The 9,687-nt window shown below is 31.5% G+C and overlaps 1 long non-coding RNA gene across 1 annotated transcript; it reads left to right on the forward strand.

Moving 5' to 3' along the window:
• Positions 1-4,369: 4,369 nt before the first annotated feature.
• LOC139518000 (uncharacterized) lies at positions 4,370-9,451 on the forward strand. The gene is made up of 2 exons (XR_011663253.1): positions 4,370-8,726; positions 8,798-9,451. It is a non-coding gene; the product is annotated as an uncharacterized lncRNA (long non-coding RNA).
• The last annotated feature ends 236 nt before the right edge of the window (positions 9,452-9,687 follow it).

The following is a 9,687-nucleotide window of genomic DNA, read 5'->3' on the forward strand; positions in this document are numbered from 1 at the left end:
TGGCTCTAAACAGACATACTATATAAAAAAAAAGTCCAGATAAAACAAGAAAACACCTATAGATCACCGCATGTGATTCAAAATAAAGACCCATATCATAAAGTTGGTTATGAAAGACCACATGGGAAAAATCCAATTCAAGTGAGTTCTGGCACAATGTCGAACAGTGAGATTTGAATTTTAATTGGTCATTCTCGGTAATACATGATAAAAAAAGGCAATTATATATCGTTGACAGCATGGCAAGAGGAGCTTAGCTGCTACATCAAATTATAAGAGAACAAAACTATTTTAATTTTGTAAAATTTCTTCTTCGGTTACACATTTAAGCAAACTAATTTAAATATTGATCTCTGATTTCGTTTTATAACATATACTACATATGAGTAGTATAACGAAATCGGAGATCAATATTTTAATTAGATTGGTAAAGAACCAATAACAAAAGGACAGAGATAAATATAACAGTGAGAAATAAAATGTAAACGTTGACACAGGTTGTATTATTAACATAAATTTCCAAAGATAAAGACCTTGACATTACGATTTCATGAACACCACAGATATATGAGGTATAATTTTATACCACTATTCCTCAATCCTGTGTCTAAACAAAAACAAGGAGCAGGGGCGGATCCAGCCATGTTCAAAAGGGCATTAAAAAGGGGGATTAAGGGTGAGGGGTTCCAATATCCCAATTCAAATGCATTGGTCGTTATAAAAAGGTGGGTGAAGGGATGAACCCCCGGAACCCTCCCCCTGGATCCGCCACTGAGGTGTATGAGAACTACGGTATCAGGGTGTAGTGAAGCACCCAACTGGTGCATGTGTACCAGATCATTTAAGTAAGTTTAAAATCGAAATCAAGTCCACGGCTTCTCGGGTTTCCTACAACGACAATCCAAGCACTTAGAATAATAATAGCAAGTAAACAGTGTACATGAGCTGACGTCTGTTAATACACTAATGGTCACTAATGAATCGGACAAAAAACAGGGGACGAGCCAGTATTTCATAAAAGAGAGGACTACGTTTAGTGTAATACTTGTAAAGATTCTATGTATTAATCATATAAGCTTCATTTGATAAAATAATGGGGTGAAGTTTCGATTACAAATATTATGCAAGCAGTGTTTGGTACCCTTAGAATCGAACTAGGATGGATGTTAAGGGATTGGACCAATAACAAATCTTAATACATAAGCCACATCAACCTTTATGTAGAAAGCTATTACAATATAAAATTGAGAATGGAAATGGGGATTGTGTCAAAGAGACAACCAGACCAAAGAGCAGAAATCAGCCGAAGGCCACCAACGGTTATAATGCCTTTGACTGTATGATACTGCTGAAGTAGAAAAAAAATGTTCTCATGACAATAAGATAATAGTTTGTTTACATGATCATACATAGTCCATTAGGTCATGTGGATACCACATTTTATTTAAATAATTTCCATTAAAACTTATGGTTATTTAGAAGCCAACTTAAACTATTTTCTTAGAATTATCCTGGGATCCTGGCCCAATCTTTTCTTTACTTCAGGAAGTGAGAGGCCCCAGACTACGCGTATGCTATGATCCATGGAACATGCATATTAAATTTCACATAAATGGATACAGATTGAAAAGGTGGACAGTTCTAGTTCTACCTTTGGTTGGATCAGTAAACTAGTTTATATGAAAGTATGTCTCTTTATATCTGTGACTGCTTTCAAAAGTAAAACTTGGTCAATAAAGCATTAAATGAAAGTCAGTTTATTTTTTAAAGGATTAGAAAATATAAACCTCAAGATACATCCATACATTTGCACAGAGTAATAAGATTAAAGGCCTATTCATTGCATACTAATCATGTCTTTGCTGTCAAAATCAGTACACACATCTGCAGCTTTATGCATAGGCTCAAGGTACTCCAAAAGTTCCCTTTCAGCTTTATTTCAGATAGAGAGATCAACTGCATCATTAAGTGCAGTAAATTCTATGAACATTTCATTGACTTGTGAACTTGGATGGAACAAAGAACATTCTGTCACTTTGCTTCCATACCTTTAACCAGATGCTCCGCAGGGCGTAGCTTTATACGACCGCAGAGGTTGAACCCTGAACGGTTGGGGCAAGTATGGACACAACATTCAAGCTGGATTCAGCTCTAAATTTGGATTGTGATTAAATAGTTGACACAGCATAGGTTTCTGACACAGAATGAATGTGTTCTAATGAACTTAAAATTTTTGTTTTCTCTTAGAGCAATTCACTATGCTGTTGAATATTAATCCTCTCAAAAAAATGTTTGAAGAAATTTTCTTTTTTATTTATGAAATTTCAAATGAGAAAAATTGAACCCAATTTTTTTAATCACATCCCCCTTTCCCTTATTCCAAAACTAATCTCAATTAAAATTTCTAATGGAGTTTGCAACTACTCATTTAAATACATCATAAAATATTAAGATGTAAAAAAACTGCTTGTTATCACTGAATGGTAAAGATTATTTTAATTTATCAGTTGGTAGTAAAAAGTGAATATACATTGTATATTGTATATAACAAAGATTTAAGTTGATTCTGGACAAAGAAAGATAACTCCAATTAAAAAAAAATCTTGCTATTGCACAATATTTTGCAATTAGATATTTCTTGCTTACTATTCTGGACAAAGAAAGATAACTTTAATTAAAAAAAAATTTGCTATTTCACAATATTGTGCAATTAGATATTTCTTGCCATTGCGCAATACTGTGCAATTGAAAAGACTTGCTATTGCACAATACTTAATATAATAATTTTAGATCCTGATTTGGACCAACTTGAAAACTGGGCCCATAATAAAAAATCTAAGTACATTTTTGGATTCAGCATATCAAAGAACCCCAAGATTTCAATTTTTGTTAAAATCAGACTAAGTTTAATTTTGGACCCTTTGGACTTTAGTGTAGACCAATTTGAAAACAGGACCAAAAATGAAGAATCTACATACACAGTTAGATTTGGTATATCAAAGAACCCCATTTATTCAATTTTTGATGAAATCAAACAAAGTTTAATTTTGGACCCCGATTTGGACCAACTTGAAAACTGGGCCAATAATCAAGAATCTAAGTACATTTTTAGATTCAGCATATCAAAGAACCTAACTGATTCATTTTTTGTCAAAATCAAACTAAGTTTAATTTTGGACCCTTTGGACCTTAATGTAGACCAATTTGAAAACGGGACCAAAAGTTAAGAATCTACATACACAGTCATGACAGTTAGATTCGGCATATCAAAGAACCCCAATTATTCAATTTTGATGAAATCAAACAAAGTTTAATTTTGGACCCTTTGGGCCCCTTATTCTGTTGGGACCAAAACTCCCAAAATCAATACCAACCTTCCTTTTATGGTCATAAACCTTGTGTTTAAATTTCATAGATTTCTATTTACTTAAACTAAAGTTATTGTGCGAAAACCAAGAATAATGCTTATTTGGGCCCTTTTTTGGCCCCTAATTCCTAAACTGTTGAAACCAAAACTCCCAAAATCAATCCCAACCGTTCTTTTATGGTCATTAACCTTGTGTCAAAATTTCATAGATTTCTTTTAACTTAAACTAAAGTTATAGTGCGAAAACCAAGAAAATGCTTATTTGGGCCCTTTTTGGCCCCTAATTCCTAAAATGTTGGGACCAAAACTCCCAAAATCAATACCAACCTTCCTTTTGTGGTCATAAACCTTGTGTTAAAATTTCATAGATTTCCATTCACTTTTACTAAAGTTAGAGTGCGAAAACTAAAAGTATTCGGACGACGACGACGACGCCAACGTGATAGCAATATACGACGAAAATTTTTTCAAATTTTGCGGTCGTATAAAAAGTATATGAAACTGATGACACAGATATATGTCTTGCATGTAGGCATACAATTGAGAAAAAGACAATCTAATGGACAGCAACATTGCTTATTAATTCAGTCACTGAAGCATGATGTAGTGGGCAGTGTCTGAAAATGGTCGATAAACTGAGATGTTCAGTAATATAACTTTATAGAAAATATTGTTGTTTATTGTAAGAAATTCCTATCAATATAACTTTAGAAAAACTTAACATTAAAAATTGCTGATAAATTCAAAGTCACTGGACCATGTCCTATGGGCAGGGCCTCAAAATAGTCCTCAAACTGAAATTAACTGATAGTAATGCAACTTTGTATTAATCCTCAATGATCTATCAGAAGTAGTTCCTATCAAACTAACTTAAGCAGAAAATCTAAGTTAACAATTGTTGACAGTGGAGGGTAGCTGTCATTGTTGACGGAAAAGCAATCCCTATGTCATACTTTCAACAAATTGCATCGTAGACAAGAAAATAAAAAACAAACATCAATGCATGATATAATGATAATTTATTCCTGTCCAAAATATATGTAATATATCATCAAACAAAACCAACCAGTGGCATCTATAATCATCATATGTCACCTTTCTATTTATAGAAACTTTACAGAACACAGGGTACACAACAATAATGGTAACAAACCAACAACAGACCTAGTAACAAAACAACATACCTGTTACCTGTGTATCAATTACAAGAAGTTAGATACTATCATTCACATAAATTTCTGGGATTCCTATGGGATATCACTATACCCTCTTTTCTTATGAGATTTCGTCAAATAAATTACCACCATCTCTCATTTTCAGGTTTTATTGTTGAAGTATTATGAAATTTTAATAGATATTCTTTAAAGAAATATATTTTGTAAAGCACTAATCTCCTGCAAAAGAAGCCTGGCAAATTTAGCAGTAAGTCAGCAATATTGAAAAAACTTTCATTTATCTGTTTGAAAAAAAATACTAGTATCAACAATTGTAAAGCATAACAATTAAGTTACTATAAATTCTGTATAGCAATATAGTGGCATTTGTGATTTACACTTGAACATGTTGCACCTCATAATGGCTCAACCCAGTGCCGTATTGAATCTGCAAATTGTTAATGCCTTATGGTTACTTCTAAATGTTAATTTTTGTAAAGTTGCATTTTTAGGTTGCTTATCATTATTTTTGATAGTTTTGTGTCCATCCAAAATAAAGAATTTGTGTAAAGGAAAATGTTTTATTGTCTTTAAGATGATGATGATGGACTTTCGATGGGTTAGTTATACTTTTTATAATTCCAGCATTAGAAAGAAAGAAAAAGAGAGTTTTCAAAATGAAGTAATTTGAGTTAGATTAATTCCCCTGGCCATCATGCTGGAGGACAAAGTGGATGATTCTCTTTTTTGAACAAGCTTTCTGAGAGTATTGCAATACATATTCCACTACTGGTTAAAAATTTATTGTACTGGAACAAAATGCTAAAATGATCTTTAACTTTACATGGTGTAAACTATATAACAAATAATAGGTCAAAATGCTTAAAGTGTGACGAAAAGTAGTGTGGAAAAAACTGACTATTTGTGTTCAAAGGACCATTGTTCTGCACAATATCATCTGACAGGAACAAAATTTGACTTAAATCTGTAACTTGTCATGATAAAACTATGTACCAACTATCATATCAATATCTTCAAACATGACGAAAAAAAGTGCTGAAAACCAATTTGCTGGTCTAACGGATGGACAGACAGAGTGCAAACCTAAAGTCCCCTTGGCCTTCATCGGAATTGGACTAATAACAAAATTAAAGCATGTGCTACAAGCAAATCTGGTAAGAGATCTAAGATGGGAATTATACAAAATTTATTTAGGAAGGAATTTGTGCATGTTGACATTTATCATGGCAGCAAAGGGAAATAACTGTAACAAAATGTTGTAAATCAAAAACTTTTTGCTGCTTTTATAAAAACTAGAGGCTCTAAAGAGCCTGTGTCGCTCACCTTGGTCTTGTGCATATTAAATAATGGACATGGATAAATTCATGACATAATTGTGTTTTGGTGATAGTGATGTGTTTGTAGATCTTACTTTACTGAACATTCTTGTTGCTACAATTATCTCTGTCTATAATGAACTTGGCCCAGTAATTACAGTGGAAAATAAACAATTAAACCCTGTCAGATTTTCTCTTAATGCTTCGGTTTTTGAGTTATAAGCCAAAATCTGCATTTTAACCCTATGTTCTATTATTAGCCGTGGCAGCCATTTTGGTTGATTGGCCAGGTCATGCCACACATTTTTTAAACAAATTACCCCAATGATGATTGTGGCAAAGTTTAGTTTAATTTGGCCCAGTAGTTTCAGAGAAGAAGATGTTTGTAAAAGATAACTAAGATTTACGAAAAAATGGTTAAAAATTGACTATAAAGGGCATTAACTCCTTCAGGGGTCAACTGACCATTTTGGTCATGCTGACTTATTTGTAAATCTTACTTTGCTGAACATTATTGCTGTTTACAGTTTATCTCTATCTATAATAATATTCAAGATAATAACCAAAAACAGCAAAATTTCCTTAAAATTACCTATCAGGGGCAGCAACCCAACAACAGGTTGTCCGATTCATCTGAAAATTTCAGGACAGATAGATCTTGACCTGATAAACACTTTTACCGCTGTCAGATTTACTCTAAATGCTTTGGTTTTTGAGTTATAAGCCAAAAACTGCATTTTACCCCTATGTTCTATTTTTAGCCATGGCGGCCATCTTGGTTGGTTGGCCGGGTCACGCCACACATTTTTTAAACTAGATATCCCAAAGATGATTCTGGCCAAGTTTGGATTAATTCGGCCCAGTAGTTTCAGAGGAGAAGATTTTTGTAAAAGATTACTAAGATTTACGAAAAATGGTTAAAAATTGACTATAAAGGTCAATAACTCCTAAAGGGGTCAACTGACCATTTTGGTCATGTTGACTTATTTGTAAATCTTACTTTGCTGAACATTATTGCTGTTTAGAGTTTATCTCTATCTATAATAATATTCAAGATAATAGCCAAAAACAGCAAAAATTCCCATAAATTACCAGTTCAGGGGCAGCAACCCAATAACGTGTTGTCGGATTCATCTGAAAATTTAAGGGCAGATAGATCTTGACCTGATAAACAATTTTACCCCATATCAGATTTGCTCTAAATGCTTTGGTTTTTGAGTTATAAGCCAAGAACTGCATTTTACCCCTATGTTCTATTTTTAGCCATGGCGGCCATCTTGGTTGGTTGGCCGGGTCACGCCACACATTTTTAAAACTAGATACCCCAATGATGATTGTGGCCAAGTTTGGTTTAATTTGGCCCAGTAGTTTCAGAGGAGAAGATTTTTGTAAAAGTTAACGACGACGGACGACGACGGACGCCAAGTGATGGGAAAAGCTCACTTGGCCCTTCGGGCCAGGTGAGCTAATAAAAAGCCATACTCATCCTATGTGAAAGTTTTTAAGAGGTGAAAAATCAAAATAAACTTTACAAAATAACCCATCCTACCACTAGCGATTGATTTGTTTCCTCTAATTTAGAGCAAAACAGATCAGTTCAAGTCATATCAGTTGTTTGAATCTTCTCTTTAGCTATGTATTTATTTTATTCTTCTTATAATGCAATATACTGTAAATAGTTAAATGCTTCATATACAGCTAGATTTAAATATTGCTTTTAATCAATTTTTTAATCGTCAGATTGAAAATTGCATATTTTGGTCTCTTTTGCATAACAAATTTTAATACTTTTACTATATTTTTCATGTCAATCTAATGTCTTTTAAAGCAATCTTTACTATTTTATCAACATCTACTATGTTTATTTAATATTAAATCTTTTAGCAGGGAAACATACAATATGTGCTACCTTAACAATTTTCAGTCATACAGTTCATCACACAACAGAAATATCAATTCTATCTAAATTTTGGAAATTAAGGTGGTACCTAACACTTTCACTAAAATTAATTTGGCTCGTTTAATTTAAATAAAATTTTGACAAAGTATTTACTTTCACCCTTTAACAAAAATATAAACATTTCAAAAATTTTGAACCAACCGTTTTGTCAGAAAAAAATACACTGGTTATATAGCAGTTTGACAAGCACCAATTTTGATCATTAAGAAGCTTAATATTCCCTTTTCTACACAACGTAATTAAAACGTTTAGCTGACTTTACAGAGTTATCTCCCTGTAGTGTTAGGTACAACCTTAATAAACTTTAAGAAAATATTTTGAAAAGAAATTTAATTTCTATGGATGTTAAGTTAAGAAGGTATAAAAAATATTAATACAGTTTCTTATCATGTGGATCATGATTAGTATTAACAATAAACTATTCTTTTAAAACTGAAGTTCTAACATATGTTTTATAGAAAAATAATTGGAAAAATATACTGAAAAATATCTGGAAAGAATTCTTATAAATGTTTCATATCTATTTTCAATATTTTTGAATGATTTTAATAATATGTTCAGGAAATCTTGACCAAAAACATATTGACTAGAATTAAACATGAATATTTGAAATACACTTATACATAAAACATACATAACCAAGCAAGGCAAAGCAAGATACACATTTTCTCTTTACACAATCATAAGAAATGCTTTAAACTATTATGTGAAATACTAAGTAGGTACTAAACTGTTACAAAACTCTCAGGAAATATTGTATAAACAGCATAGAAACTAGGTAGCAAAGATTCAAGACTAAACTCTCAACAGATATATACATTTAAAACACAAATCAACTTCATGTGGCCTTTAACAGAATTCTCAAACATTTAATGTAAACAAAATACATCATTTTTACTTCTGTCGGGGTTTCATGTTGTAGATAAAGAATTCTCAAACATTTAATGTAAACAAAATACATCATTTTTACTTCTGTCAGGGGTTTCATGTTGTAGATAAAGAATAATCAAACATTAATAAATATACAAAATATTTGTAACTTTATACACAAATAAATATATTCTATAAATCAATAATCAAATTAAACTTAACAAACTTATTGAAATCTGTTCAGAGAAAGTTGTATACAAATAAGCTCACTGAAATACTAATACATATATATTTTCATTGTGACATTATTATCTGTGGTATTTATTTCAACAGTTTTTAAGATATGTATTGTATCAAATGATTTATTTTCTCTAGTGGAAAATTTATAATGCTTTCATAAAAATAAAAAAGAGTTCTATGAAAATGAGTAAGAATTAAAGAGACTTTTACAGGCTACTTACTAGAAAATACATTGAATTCTATGAAAAATGTACAAGTAAATATTATACTAAATCAGTGCTTACTATCCTATACAACTTTGACGTGAACAGACCTTGTTAAAATTTATACTGTACAATAACTTAACCAGTTTATACCGAAAGTGCTTTCTAAGTTTAGTTAACAGTAAGAAAATAAACAGTAATAGAAATGATGAGATCCAACAACTCTTCATGGAGAAAACCCAGTCAATTTGAATAAGTTTCTAGTAATTACCAAAGTTTCTAGTAATAACCAAAAGAAATGATTTTTTCAGATATATATTAGCATAATCAAATATACAAAGCTTGCTGTTTACAAGGTCTCCGATTATATTGTATATGCACAAATATTAACTGTCAAATAATACATTTGTCATCTTTTCCTAAGTTATGCTTTTAAATATGATGCGATACGAAATTTGATTTTATAATAAAAATATCAATAATAACTTAATCTTTAAGTATAATTTCCTGTCAACATGATATCAAATCCCGACATGTATTTCTAAAAAAAGGAACA

The sequence above is a fragment of the Mytilus edulis genome, chromosome 1 (genome assembly GCF_963676685.1).
Source record: "Mytilus edulis chromosome 1, xbMytEdul2.2, whole genome shotgun sequence".
Classification (NCBI taxonomy): domain Eukaryota; kingdom Metazoa; phylum Mollusca; class Bivalvia; order Mytilida; family Mytilidae; genus Mytilus; species Mytilus edulis.